Source organism: Anas platyrhynchos, chromosome 33 (assembly GCF_047663525.1).
Source record: "Anas platyrhynchos isolate ZD024472 breed Pekin duck chromosome 33, IASCAAS_PekinDuck_T2T, whole genome shotgun sequence".
NCBI classification, from domain to species: Eukaryota; Metazoa; Chordata; class Aves; order Anseriformes; family Anatidae; genus Anas; species Anas platyrhynchos.
Genome location: NC_092618.1, coordinates 5535531 through 5549125, shown reverse-complemented (window position 1 = coordinate 5549125; position 13595 = coordinate 5535531). Strand labels below are relative to the sequence as shown.

At 50.7% G+C, this 13595-nt stretch overlaps 1 pseudogene; it reads right to left on the bottom strand.

The window, feature by feature from the left end:
* LOC139998615 (adenylate cyclase type 10-like) overlaps positions 1–4994 on the bottom strand; it is a 42882-nt pseudogene extending 37888 nt beyond the window's left edge.
* Positions 4995–13595: the final 8601 nt, after the last annotated feature.

The window sequence follows — 13595 nt, the reverse complement described above, 5'->3', positions numbered from 1 at the left end:
TTGGAAGGGACCCATAAGGATCATCAAGTCCAACTCCTGGCACCGCACAGGTCTACCCAAAAGTTCAGACCATGTGACTAAGTGCACAGTCCAATCTCTTCTTAAATTCAGTAAGGCTCGGTGCAGTGACCATTTCCCTGGGGAGCCTGTTCCAGTGTGCAACCACTCTCTCTGTGAAGAACCCCCTCCTGATGTCAAGCCTAAATTTCCCCTGCCTCAGCTTAACACCATTCCCGCAGGTCCTTTCACTGGTGATTACGGAGCACAGGTGAGTGCCTGCCTCTGCACTCCCCCTTGCTAGGAAGTTGTATGCTGTGATGAGGTCCCCCCACAGCCTCCTCTTCTCCAGGAGGAACAGGCCAAGCGACCTCAGCCGCTCTTCTTACATCTTCCCCTCTAGTCCCTTCACCATCTTCATCATCCTCCTCTGGACACTCTCCAACAGTGTTGCATCCTTTTTGTACTGTGGTGCCCAGAACTGCACACAGTGCTCGAGGTGAGGTGGGACTAGCACAGAGTAGAGTGGGACAATCACCTCCCTCAACCAACTAGTGATGCCGTGCTTGATACACCCCAGGATACGGTTGGCCTTCCTGGCTGCCAGGGCACGCTGCTGGCTCATATTCAACTTGCTGTCAGCCACAACCCCCAGATCCCTCTCTGCGGGGCTGCTCTCCAGTGTCTCATCGCCCAGTCTGTACGTGCAGCCAGGCTTGCCCCGTCCTGGGTGCAGGACCCGGCCCTTGCTTTAGTTAAGCTTCATGTGGTTGATGATCGCCCAGCCCTCCAATCTGTCCAGATCTCTCTGGACAGAGATGATTAGCAGATGTGTCCAGTGGAGCAGCACGGCCTGGGGACGAGTTGACCATGGAGGAGAGGAATGTCATGAGACCGCTCAGCCTGCAGACACACCGTCCACTGGCAGAGGTACAGACTCAGCCCTGCTGAGGACCTGTGCAAGGTGGCTCCATGCCCCACCCCAGAGGAGGAACTTATTGCAGCAGAACAGAGGAAGGGACACAGCAGCTATTGACAAGCTGAAAGACGAATCTGAGGGTCCAAATGAGCCATGCCCTCCACAGGAATTACCTAGAGTAGCCACTGCCCAAGAGGCCCAGAAGAACCACTGCCATTTGGAATCTGTAAGCAAAATCCAAGTAATGCTTGGCAAGATCTGAGGAGGCAGGAGCGCTTCTTGCGGTTTGCCTGAGAACAGGCACAAACAGCAAGCTGACAGTGTGCTACCAGATAGTCGTTAACACAGTCCCTCTCATTAGCCTGACCACTCTTACTACTGGTGCCCAGAAGCTGCTACTGAACACAAGCTGTTGGCTGCTGTGCAGCTCAGCCAACCTGCAGGGCCGTGCCAGCTGTTGGCTTTTTGTCGGCAGTCATTTGCAGTACTTTGGACTATACCATTACACCTTCATACTGCTTTGGTTTAAGAACTTTCTGCAGACCTAAGAGGATTCAAGTCCAAATTAGTTTCAAAATACAAGGTTCTAGACATAGTATGGGAAGAGTTTACGCACCGAATAACAACATTAGCAAAGACCTCACATTCCTGCCTTGCGCGTAGATTCAGAACAGAAGAAGAGAGTAGTAAGAATAGTGCCATGGGCCACTGCACACAAACCAAAGAAAATTATACATGTTTTTGAGCAAGGGGGAGAAAGGAGAAAAATCAATGCCTCTCTTCCTGTATACCTTTCACTTCTAGAACTAGACTTGTGTGGAAGTGTGTGAAGACTTTGATCCCTTCAGTTATATTTCTCTGGACAAGAACTACCAGCATATAAGGAACTGTTCCCCTTTAATTTCACACAATCACAGAATTGCTCAGGTTGGAAAGGATGTTGGAGGACATCCAGTCCAACCCTCCTGCCCAGTAGGCTCACCTATAGCACATTGCACAGGATGGCATCTAGATGGGTTTTGAGTATCTCCAGAGAAGGAGACTCCACAACCCCTCTGGGCAACCTGTTCCAGTGCTCCGTCACCCTCACGGTAAAGAAATTTTTCTCATATTCAGCTGGAACTTCCTCTGTTGCAGTTTATGCCCATTGCCTCTCGTCCTGTTGCTGGGCACATCTGAAAAGAAACTGACTCCATCCTCTCAACACCCTCCCCTCAGATATTTATAGAGATATTGATGAGGTCTCCCCTTGGTATCCCCTTTTCCAGGCTAAACAGGCCCAGTTCTCTCAGCCTGTCCTTGTGTGACAGGTGCTCCCGTCCTCTAATCATCTTAGCAGCCCTCATCCGAACCCACTCCGGTACTTCTATGTCCCTCTGGTACTGAGGAGCCCAGAACTGGGCACAATACTCCACGTGTGGCCTCAGCAGGGCCAAGCAGCTGGGGAGGATCACCTCTCCTAAGCTGCTGGCAACACTCTTCCAAATGCAGCACCTGAAGTTTGCACAGCATGGAGGGAAAACACACACACAAAGCAATCCTGCGCAGAACTCCACGTACTGGCACTGGTCTCCATGTTCTGGTGCAGACCTTGAACCAAGAAACATGCCTCTGAAATTCAGCACTCTGCAGTATTCCCAGTATCTTCCTGTGGTCACTCATGCAGAAGAAAACTAACCTGATCATGCACAAGCTCAGGGCAGGCAACGTAACAGGTTCTTCCACGTCTGGAGGTGGTCTTTACTTGTGCTTGGGGTTTTATCAAGCTTGAGGACTACATGTTGGGAAACAACTTCTGCATAACCTTTCAGTAAATGATATGAAAGGAAGATTAAAGAAAGGAAAACCACACGCACTTAAAGAACACTGACTTGGGAATGTCATGCTGCATACAGTCATTCATTTCACAAGCAGCCTAGGAATCCTCTTCAGTTTTAACAGTATCAAGCTCTTTGGAAGCATTACAGCCCAGATGGCTAAGCAGCACTAAACACACCGCTCTATTTGCTGGCAGTTTGCTTAGAGAGTAATTTACTAAAACTTAGATGGGTGAAATCACCTAGGGATGGTTAGATACATTAGATAGCACGACGCTTGGAAGCATGTGCCATATGCCTGCTACCAAAGGCTACATTACGGAAGCAAAGGAGTCTCTATGGCAAGCTCCACACTTAACTGCAAGCCCAGCTGCAACCGAATGCTTGTGGTTCTGCTGCCCAGCTGCTCTTCCCCACAGCAGCCATAATTGGCACAGAATGCAGCTGAGAGGCTCTGGTGGAAAAGAATTTCACTTGCTATTCCCTGGAAGTTTTCACTGGATTCTTTCAAGCCTCCTTTTCTTCCAGAGCACTCCTACCCCAATAGCCAATCTGAGAACCCATCTCCACACTGCCATCTCTACCATCCCCTTTTGCACAATGGGGCCAGCACCTCGTTTTCAGTTATGCTGAGTCCTTGCAGATGGTCCCAGTGCCTCTCCCCCCCCCCCCCCCACCTCCAGTCTTCCCACCCAATTCAGTCCCTGAGCTTACTCATCACAGGCAATTCAGAAACAGTGAACTGGACCACAAGCGAAGTGCCTCTCTAGTTGATGTCAGGTAAAATGTACACAGAGAGAAAAGTTCCGCTTTGCAGGCTTCTAGATTTTTTTTCCCAGCTTTGATTTTTATCAGGTTGTATAATAGCCTTCTCAACATTTCATGATTTGCCTTGTTACAGATCACCCAATATGGGAGTGGGAACTGCAACAAAGGAAAAGTGGAGAAAATGGTTCACTGAGGGCTTTGTATCTCACATCACTACACTTCATCTCCAGTTCTGCAGATTCTTCTGCATCGGTAGGACTGCTCCTCCAGGAGGAGACCCTTATAGCTAACACACTTCCTGGTATTTCTGGTCTTACAGCCCCTTTAGACCATTGGTCTGATATATATCTCACAAACAGGTAAGTCTGGAACCCAAATCTGCCACGAAGGAGAAACCTCAGATAGTTGCCCATTGCTTTAGTTACAATCATCTTCAACAAAAGAGCCACAAAGCACGCAGAGCGTTATCAAAAACACAGAAGGTAGAGATCAACACCTACATCCAGAACAGGTTTCTCAGGTGGAATGTGGCAGGTGCGTTTCAGTGCTTAGATAGCCACCGTAAGCACATACAAGTGGAGCAAATCCGACCAAAATCCATAGCACCTACCAGACAAACACGCACAGGGTGTCTGATCCTACCTACTGTCCCCTGCAGAGTTCTGATTTCTGCATGTCATCAGACCCACAGAGACCCTGCCTCTGCACAGCAACACCAGTGCCCTTGGTCACGAAGATCCCCTCTGGAAACCAGTTCACCCACCACTCACATGTTAAAGCCGCTTTGACTTCAGCTCCCTCAACCTCAGGTAAAATTGCTCCCATCATATTTTCCCATTGAGGTTAAAAAGCCAGTATCACGCACTGAATTCTACAACTGAAAGCCTTCTTTGAGAAGAGGGGAGCATCTAGAGCTTCTTCCCACGCAAAGGAAAATCAGCTCACGGCATTTGGTGCGAGAGCGAGATCAGGCCAGAAACAACCAAACAAGTCACACGCAGACAGCCACGCAACGTTCAAGGTTGTTAGCATTTCATTCAGACTGACGGAACACAAAGAGCTGCCATGCAGGTAGGCACGCATTTTTTGGCTAAGAGAGAAGAGCAGGACGCGAGACCACACCCCAGAGCCGCTGTTTTTCTGCTGGACCCGACTCAAAGCGGGGCAACCTCTCCCGCTTTGTCCTGGGCTGACCACTGCCAGCAAAGCCCCCGCCGTGGCTCTCGCGCCTCAGCCGGCAGCTTTGGGCCGGGCAGCACCGAAGCCAACCGAGCACGTCGGGAGGACACCGGGAGAAGCCCGGGAGAAGCCGCGGCAGCGCCGCGCTGCCCTCGCCCCCCCCCCGCGCCCCTGCCTTGCAGCCGCGGCTCGGGCGGCGCCGCTGGGAGCGGAGCTCGTTACCTGCTGCGCGGAGGCGAGCGCAGAGCCGCCGGCGACAGCGGGACAGGCGCGGCCTCTGCCCGGAAAGGCGGAGCCGGGGCGGGGGTGGTGGGGGCGGTGGGGGCAGGGGGCACCGCCCCCGGCCCGCCCCGCGCAGGAGGGCGCAGCGGGGGTCCCGGCGGCCCTCGGCTCCGCGCCGCCCCCTCCCGTCCCTCTTCCTCGCCGCCGCTGCGCCCTGCTCGGTCCCGCTGCCTGCCCCTTCGGGGGCGGCTGTCCCGCTCTCTCGCCCCCCGCAGGTCTCCTCCGCGCAACCTCCGCTGTTTCGGAGAGGCTCTTTCTGACTGTGCGCCGCGTCTCCGGGCAAGTCTCGGGCTTGCTCAGTCTCTGCAATGTCTTGAGGAAGACAAGTCCGGAATCCTTACAGAGGTGAATGCGCTGCAACTCTTTGCCCCGGGTAAAAGCAGCAGTGAGACTGGGAATGCGTTCCCCAAAGGCAGACACAAAACACATTTACACAACATACCTCAGCGAGATGAAAACAGATGCGTGAAGTACCCGCAGAAACACAAACAGCACCAACGGTCTCATCCTGTTCTCGCTGGATGCTTGGCATGAAGGTCCATTACTGAGAAAATGATCTATGGATATATAGATATACGTACGCACACATGCATGCAGATATGTGTGTTAGAAGTAGAACGCTTCAATTGGATGGGACCTTCAAAGATCATTGAGTCCAGATGCCTGACCTCTTTCAGGGCTAGCCAAAAGTTAGAGCAGTTATTGAGGGCGCTGTCCAAATGCCTGTTGAATCCTGACGTGCAACCACCTCCCTAGGAAGCCTGTTCCAGCGTCTGACTGCTCTCATGGGAAAGAAATGTTTTCTGACGTCTGGTCTCAGCCTGCCCCGGCGCAGCTCTGTGCCATTACCGCGTCTCGCCATCAGCTACAAGGAGCAGAGGCAGGCACCTCCCTCTGCGCTTCCCCCCTCCTCTGGAAGTTGCAAAGTCACCCCTCAGCCGCTTTTTCTCCAAGCTAGAAAACCTGAGTGTGCTAGGAGACAAAGCTGCGCATTTCCAACCTCACCTGCAAGGGAGACCTCCCTCCCTTAGTAGCACCTCTGCCTCTGATTGCAGCTCCTGCTCACAGGCAGCGTAACCCCTTCTGCACCCAGGCCTCCTTGCCAGGTTGTTCCTGGGTCACAAATCACCAGTGGTACCAGCAACTGTGATCTGAAATTTCCCTTTATGCCCCTCAGTCCTGCTTGCCCTGGTTGCTGGCGCCAGCAGGTGGGAGCCCCTCGCAGCAGCAGCACTGCTCCAGCTGCTGGCACAGCCCGCCTTGCACGCACTGAGCTTCACGCAGGCACTGGCACACAGCTGCCCAAGGCTGCCCTGGTCCCCCCTCAACAGCCAGTCCCTCCGGTGGTCTCACGCCTTGAGACCCGCACCCCCTGGCTCCCCAGCCACATCCCCTCCTTGCCCACTTGCCCGGCTGGATCTCCACTTGTGCTTGCACACTCACGTGCACACCCGCGCTGCTCCAGGTGCTGCACCACTGACACGTGGGCCCTGTGACCCTGTGCACACATACACTCCAAATAGAGACCCTCCCCCAGGAAAGCAACTAGAAGTGGAGTTCAGCTGGGAGGCAGGATCAGGCAGAGGGCGTCAGAAGACAAGCATCCTGACCAGCAAACCATTTATATGCTGCTGGCCCTTTTTATCCCATTCTCTCTCATTTTTCCCACATTTGTTCACCACAGGCTATCTCCATCCCTGCCCTTCCCCACGTTTATTCCTGCCCTGAGCATCGTGCAGTAAGCCCTCTGCAATCTTGAAATGCTCTTCTCCTGCACGCCATAGCATTTCCCACGCTCCTGGCAGGGACCCTCCTAGGTCCCAAGGGTGCTTGGGCTCTGACTCCCATTGAAGAGTTTTATGCCTGGACCCTGGGGCTGAGGTTCTCCTGAGAAAGCTCTGGGAGGGTCCTGGGTAGGGTACCCCTTCTGCTGAGTTCCTAATTTGAGTTTCCACCTGCCTTTGTGCTCCTCTGCTCCTCTGAGCTTGTGGAGACAGACCTTTGTTAGGCTGATGGCTCCTGGGAGTAAGTGGCACAAGATACTCTTTGGGTTCCTCCGCCACCATTGCCTCTCTGTGCTCCTCTGAGTGTGCAGAGCAGCTTCTATCACATAACACGGTGTGCTGTGCTCTTTCTCCTGATGTGGACAAAGAAAGTGGGTGTAGGGCTGCTTGGTGATTGCCCAGCACTGCACAAATGGGTATACAGGAACCCACATCCACTGTGTCAGCTCTTCCTCTCCATCTCTGACACTAGCCTTCCCTGTAAAAATGCCCTGTTCTGTATTTAAACGCCTCTGCTACTCTCTGCAGCCCTTTATTTAGCATAGGGTTGGACAAGAAAAGAGTCGCCTACTGAAAGGTATTGATTTTTTCTGTTTTGTGCCTTTCTGGTTTTGCTTTTTCAGACTCCCTAATTAGCCAGAGTATTTCCGCACTGCGGGTCCTTCTGCCTTTACCTTTGTTCTTTTTTGCTCCCGGCTCAGGAACTGCTCGTCTCCCAAATCAACACTGATTGAAACTATCATTATTTTTCTCTTCTGCTGTTGTAAAAGCTGAATTTGTCTGTCACTGTTCATGACCAGTACTATTTTGTGATTGCTGAACTTAGCCAAAATTACATTTGCTCCTGCCATCTGTAACTAATATAGCATTAAATAGTGCCCTGGAATAGTTTTTGCATCAACTGCAGATTCATGTACCTTTCATGGACAATGGACAAGCATACATCTGTACCTACCAGTGCCGATAGATGGTGTTTCCAAAGCAATCTACACAGGAAGCAGAATCTGAATTAAAAACAAAATTAAACAATAGTTGTCTTTCATGTGGATGAAAAGTGGAATCCATTAAAAAGATGAATCAGAGCTCCATGTCAAACTATCAGATGCATTAGGTATCTACCTGTGTACATTGTAGAGCTGAACATGTAGTTTTCCTCTCTCTGAGTTTTCCAAGTTTCAGAAGTTTGGGAAACATCTATCTAAAAAGGTATGAGACACTTTATCTCTCAGCAGTGTTCTTCCTTGCCTGTGTATTCATCATGTCAGAGCTGATCTATAAAAGCCTTCCGTCTGGGGAAACATTGCAAAACCATGCGGAAGCGTCCAAATGGTTGATTCTGAGATGTTCTTCTGAAGAATGCAAGAACAGTTCAGATGTGTGGGGGTTAAACTAGATGGCCCACAATTTGGCCTTGAAACTTGTGACTTCCTTCTTACACCTTTGACAATGTATTTCAAAGGCAGAAAGCTCAAAAAGGAACCCACACATTTTATATCTGTTGTAAAAGGCAAAAAGGGGAGAGAGTGACAAGAGAGATGCTTCTGCTAATGAAAGTGACCAGAAAACATTCCCAAGTGACCAGAAAACATTTCTCCAGAAGGTTCAGGCTCACTCAGACTGCAGACACACATCATAATACTCTGTCATTCTTAAGAGTAGCAACTGCTTCTCAAAGTCACCCACACAAATGATACAAGTGATGTTCCCTTTCTTGTTCTCCTCAGTATAAAGTGCATTCAACTTTCAGAAGACATCAGAAATAATTTTCAATCATGTCTGGGCAGAACAGGAGGAAAAGCCTTCCCTTGGAGTCCTAGCAGAGCCAGGGTACCCCCTTGGAGCTGTAGTCCCAGGCTAGAATAGGAAAACGGGACTGGCCGAAGACCTGGGGTGTTGGGGACATCCCTGGGATTCCTGAATCAAGAACCGATGGGTGATTTCAAACTGTCTGACCTCACCTGGGTTGACTAATGCAGATTCCAGCCTGACTAGTCAAATAACACTTCTCTAAGCATTGTCTCTCAGAAAAGAAAACGTACTTTGCAGGTGCTTACTTTGGCACCAAAAAGCTCCTTTGCACAAACAAGAAGACCCCCGGACTCAAGGGCTGTCAAAGGATCCCCACTGATACACTCCAAGACAGAAGCCCCTGCCCAGTCCCTTCTGGAAAAGGTAGCTTGGCCACGTGTGGGGGGTGGACACCCACCCTACCCTGACCACCCCACAGACCCTGCCAGGAGCGTGGGAAATGCTATGGCGTGCAGGAGAAGAGCATTTCAAGATTGCAGAGGGCTTACTGCACGATGCTCAGGGCAGGAATAAACGTGGGGAAGGGCAGGGATGGAGATAGCCTGTGGTGAACAAATGTGGGAAAAATGAGAGAGAATGGGATAAAAAGGGCCAGCAGCATATAAATGGTTTGCTGGTCAGGATGCTTGTCTTCTATGCCGTCTGCCTGATCGGGGCAGCCTGTCCTGCCTCCCAGCAGAACTCCACTTCTAGTTGCTTTCCTGGGGGAGGGAGTGTCCTTTTCATGTGCAGGTGTTTTTTGGCATTTCAGAGACAGAAAGAGAAGCAGAATAAGGTTGTTTGGGCCATCTGAGTTTGTAGGAGTGCTGAGGGGGTCTGTCTGTGTTGGTGTGTGTGGCCAGCCATGTACCTAAGTGTGTGCATGCACCTTCTGGTAACACACATTCAGATTTGCTCCTGGCAAATCCTGGAGATGCAGCAAACTTGCCACTCTTGAGCTGCTGGATCCATCATCCCCTGACAGGGAACAGCCAAAGATCATGTCTTTGCTGATGAGGCAGTTGCAGCACTGTGGCAGAGGCACACAAGGGAAGATTGAAGCATTACCACTACTAGTACCCAGTAACAGTACCCAGTAACTAGTACCCAGTAGTGGTAATACTGAAGTATTACCTGAGTATCTGTCCAGGTGTGTTTTTTCCCCATATTATCCACTTGGTTTACATAACACAGGACAGTGGGCCTGAATGCTGCTTTATTTGTTGTTACTTGGTCTGCAGGAAAATAACATCTCTCCCACGGTCCTAATGTCACCTAAGGATTCCACTTTCTCCAGGAGTACCATGTTGAATGTACTCCTGCATGAGAATCTATGCAGTCTCCTTCCTTATGCCTAACAGAGGTCACTGCAAGATAGTATTTTAAGTCTCTTTCTCCGATTAAGCTCCTTACCATTCTGCTTCCCCTTCAGATTAGGAGTTGACAGCACTACTACAGCAGAGCATTCAAAAGAGTAATGTAATTTCCATTTTGGTCTCTGTCATTCAATGCAGTTATCTGTGCCAGAACATCTTCCCCCCTTGTACAGTCACCAAAAGAACCCTGCTTGGCTCTGCTGACTCTCCTGGACCTAAGAAGCAGACATGAGCTGCAATCCATGGCAGAGCTTCTGGCTGGAATTAGTTGAAAGGACAAGATTTCCAGTCTGGTGAACTCAGAAGCAGAGCTTTAACTGTGCATAGTTAGATGCCTGTCTTGCAGACTTTGTCTCTTCAGTGACCTGGGGATGGTTTTACCTGCTGCAGATATGAAGAGAGGGACTAAACAGAGGGAACACTGTGCCCCCTCTGGGTGTCTGTTACGATAGCCCTGGATGGTATGACTGCTGTGAACACTGACTGGACACTGATGTTGCTGTACAGCTGCCCCTGACACACCATGTACAATGTCTGGATTTACATGTGCACCATTTGAGTAGATGCACTGGCCAGAAACTCGCAGAATCCCTACATAGTAGCCATTGTCATCTTCCATGGAAAACAAATGCAATTAATAAGAAAGCTATCCAATATTGACTGGCCCAAAAGAAAACAGCTTGCACAATGACATGGCAGACCAAGCCTCAGAGGCAATTCTGCCAGTGCCATCCTGTCTGGGAGGGTCTGCCACAGGCTGGCTTAGATACCTGCGTCTTCCCATGTGCCTGTGCAGTATTGTCTGCAGAAGATACATGCTGTAGTTTAACACTGGTGGGTAGCTAATAACCACACAGCCACTCTCTCACTCCCCCTTCTCAGAAGAACAGAGGGAGAAAATATGATATATGTATAAAAAAAAAAAAAAAGTGGGTTGAGATAAGGACAGGGAGATTGCTCACTCATTACTGTCATGTGCAGAACGGACTCAGCTTGGGGAAGACTCATTTAATTTATTGCCGATTACTAACAGACTAGAGCAGTGAGAACTAAAAGCAACCTAAACCCACCTTCCCATCACCCACTCTCTTTTACCTCTCTGCCCAAGCAGTGCAGAGGAATGGGGAATGGAGGTTGTGGTCAGTCCAGAATATTTCGCTGCTCTCTCACCCAACACTACAGAGGACGGGCAGGTTCTTCAGGGACCTTTGGCAGAATGAGGACTGGCCACAGGTTTGTGGTTATAATTATAAATATATATATAAAAAGAGATTAACAATCAACATATTTTATTATCTACAATTTCCAGCACCTAGCATAGCTGATAGCTGCACAGAATTTCTAGAACTACAGTAGAATTACTAGTTACACAGGTTTTTCAGTCACCTGGACCCCTGCAGATTGGGTCAAAATCTTATCAACCGGTGCAAGATACAAGCATAACCTAGACTCAGGATTTACATAGAAGAACAGGAGTCACTCAGTCACTGCTCAGAGGAAGAAGACAACAGCGGAGGTGCCCCTGCCCACTGAGGGACCACAGGTTTTGCCACCCAGCAGCAGCTCCAGTTTAAGACCCCCTTAGGGCTGGTAGCCTGCTGGCAGACAGTGCTCCTGGTGCTGTTACGCTTCCCTGAACCAGAACCCATGCTGACGTGTGCTACTAAGTTCTACATCTACACATTTCGTGAAGACCTCCAGGGATGGTGACTCAACCGCTTCCCTGGGCAGCCTGTTCCAATGCTGCATAAGCCTTTCAGTGAAGGAATTCCTAATATCCAACCTAGACCTTCCCTGGCACAACTTGAGGCCATTTCCCCTTGTCTCACCACTTGGTGCTTGGGAGAAGAGCTCGATCCCCACCTCGCCATAGCCTCCTTTAAGGTAACTGTGAAGTACACTAAGGTCTCCCCTGGGCATCCCCTTCTCCAGGCTAAACAATGCCAGCTCCCTTAGCCACTCCACATAAGACCTGTTTTCTAGAATATTATGGATATTTCACATATTCTTTGTCATGCTCACCATACTGCCAGGGATCAGGAGCAGGGAGCACCAGTCACATACTTCTTCGCGGTCACTCTCTGCCCATGCGCCATGTGGGGTCCCTCCCATGGGATGCCATCCTTCCCAAATTGATCCTACGTGGGCTTCCCACAGGAAGTGGGAGCTCTTCAGGAACATCTCCAATATGGGTCTGTATCATGGGGTCCATCCCTCAGGAGCAAAATGCTGCAACATGGGTCTTCCGTGGGCAGCAACTACCCCCAGATCCCCAGCTCCTGTGTGGTCTCCTCTCCACAGGCTGCAGCTCATTCTCTGCAGGGTGTCTGGAGCACCTCCTTCCTTCCTTCTACACTGATCTTGGTGGCTGCAGGGTTTCTTCTCTCTCAGTTTCTCAGTCCCCTCTTCCAGCTGCTACAATGCAGCATTTTTTTTTTTTTTAAACTCTTCTTAAACACCTCCCAGAGGCACAACCGGCATCACTCACTGGCTCGGCTCTGGCCAGCAGCAGGTCTATTTTGGAGCTGGCTGGAGCTGGCTCTGATCTGACATGGGGCAGCTGCTGGGCTTTGCTCATCCATGCCAACCCCGCAGCCTCTCCCACTACCAAAACATTGCCACGTAAGCCCGTTGTATATGCATCAGTCCCAGACTCAAAACATACATGGAGGGGTGGCGTGGCCATAAACCAAGCCTGAGAAGCTGGGGAGGCATCAGTAGAGTGGATGGGAACCGCCCCTTCAACTTGAAATAGCACTGACATTCATTTGTTTTCAGGCTGGCTTAATGAAACCCAGAAAATGCATCTTTGCACAGTCTGACTGACTGTACGGAGCCCATACAGAGAGATCACAGAGCTGAAATTTATTGGCCAGATGAAGACAGACAAACTCTTTTTGCTTTCACAAAGGTAAACACTGCCATTGGTGTATGATCAATATTGATCCTTTTGATGGGGCGAAAGGGTCAACGTAGTAGGTAGCACCAAGGCTCCACCATTATCTACTTTGCCTCCCCTTTGTGCTTCTGCAAGTCTTCCCCTGGGTCTCTGAAACCTCTTTGGTATGCATCAGTGATAAACATCCTGATCTGACTGCAGCAGTGAAGGTTTCTGGTACTTCTCTGTATCTTCTTAGCAGGTGCTCAAGGGGCCAGAGAAAGCTACCGTTGCCTTGCCTAAAGGGAAGGTGTGCTGTCCTTTCAGGTGGCTGAGGAGCCATCTCCTGGATGTTGGAGCAGCCCTGGAGAAACACCCCAGAACAGTGTGTGCAGGGCCACCTCACAAAGCATCTTCATCAAGGAGGATGCAGGCGTCTCGCCAAGTTCCTTTCCCCCCACAGAAGTGCTTGAGATCGCAGATGATGAGATCTGGTGTACTTTCGTTTAGGGCCTTGCCCTAAAACTCTTGGGAGGACAGCCTTTCAGCTGTGGTAACGAGGAAGGGCTGCCCATTCCTTCGGACTAGGGGCTGCAAGCTGGGAAAAGTCCCAGTTCGGAGCAGGGCGCTTTGGGAAGGCTCCTCCTCGGCCATCCTCTGCCAAAGTCAGGGTTCTGTGGGAGCCCCTAAGGGCAGAGCAGCTTCCCCAGGCGGCAGGGACGCAACGAGCCCCACAGCCCCCCGCCACCAAGAGGCCCCGCCGCGGGGGGCCGGGAACGCCGCCGCCCTCCGTGCGCATGCTCGGAG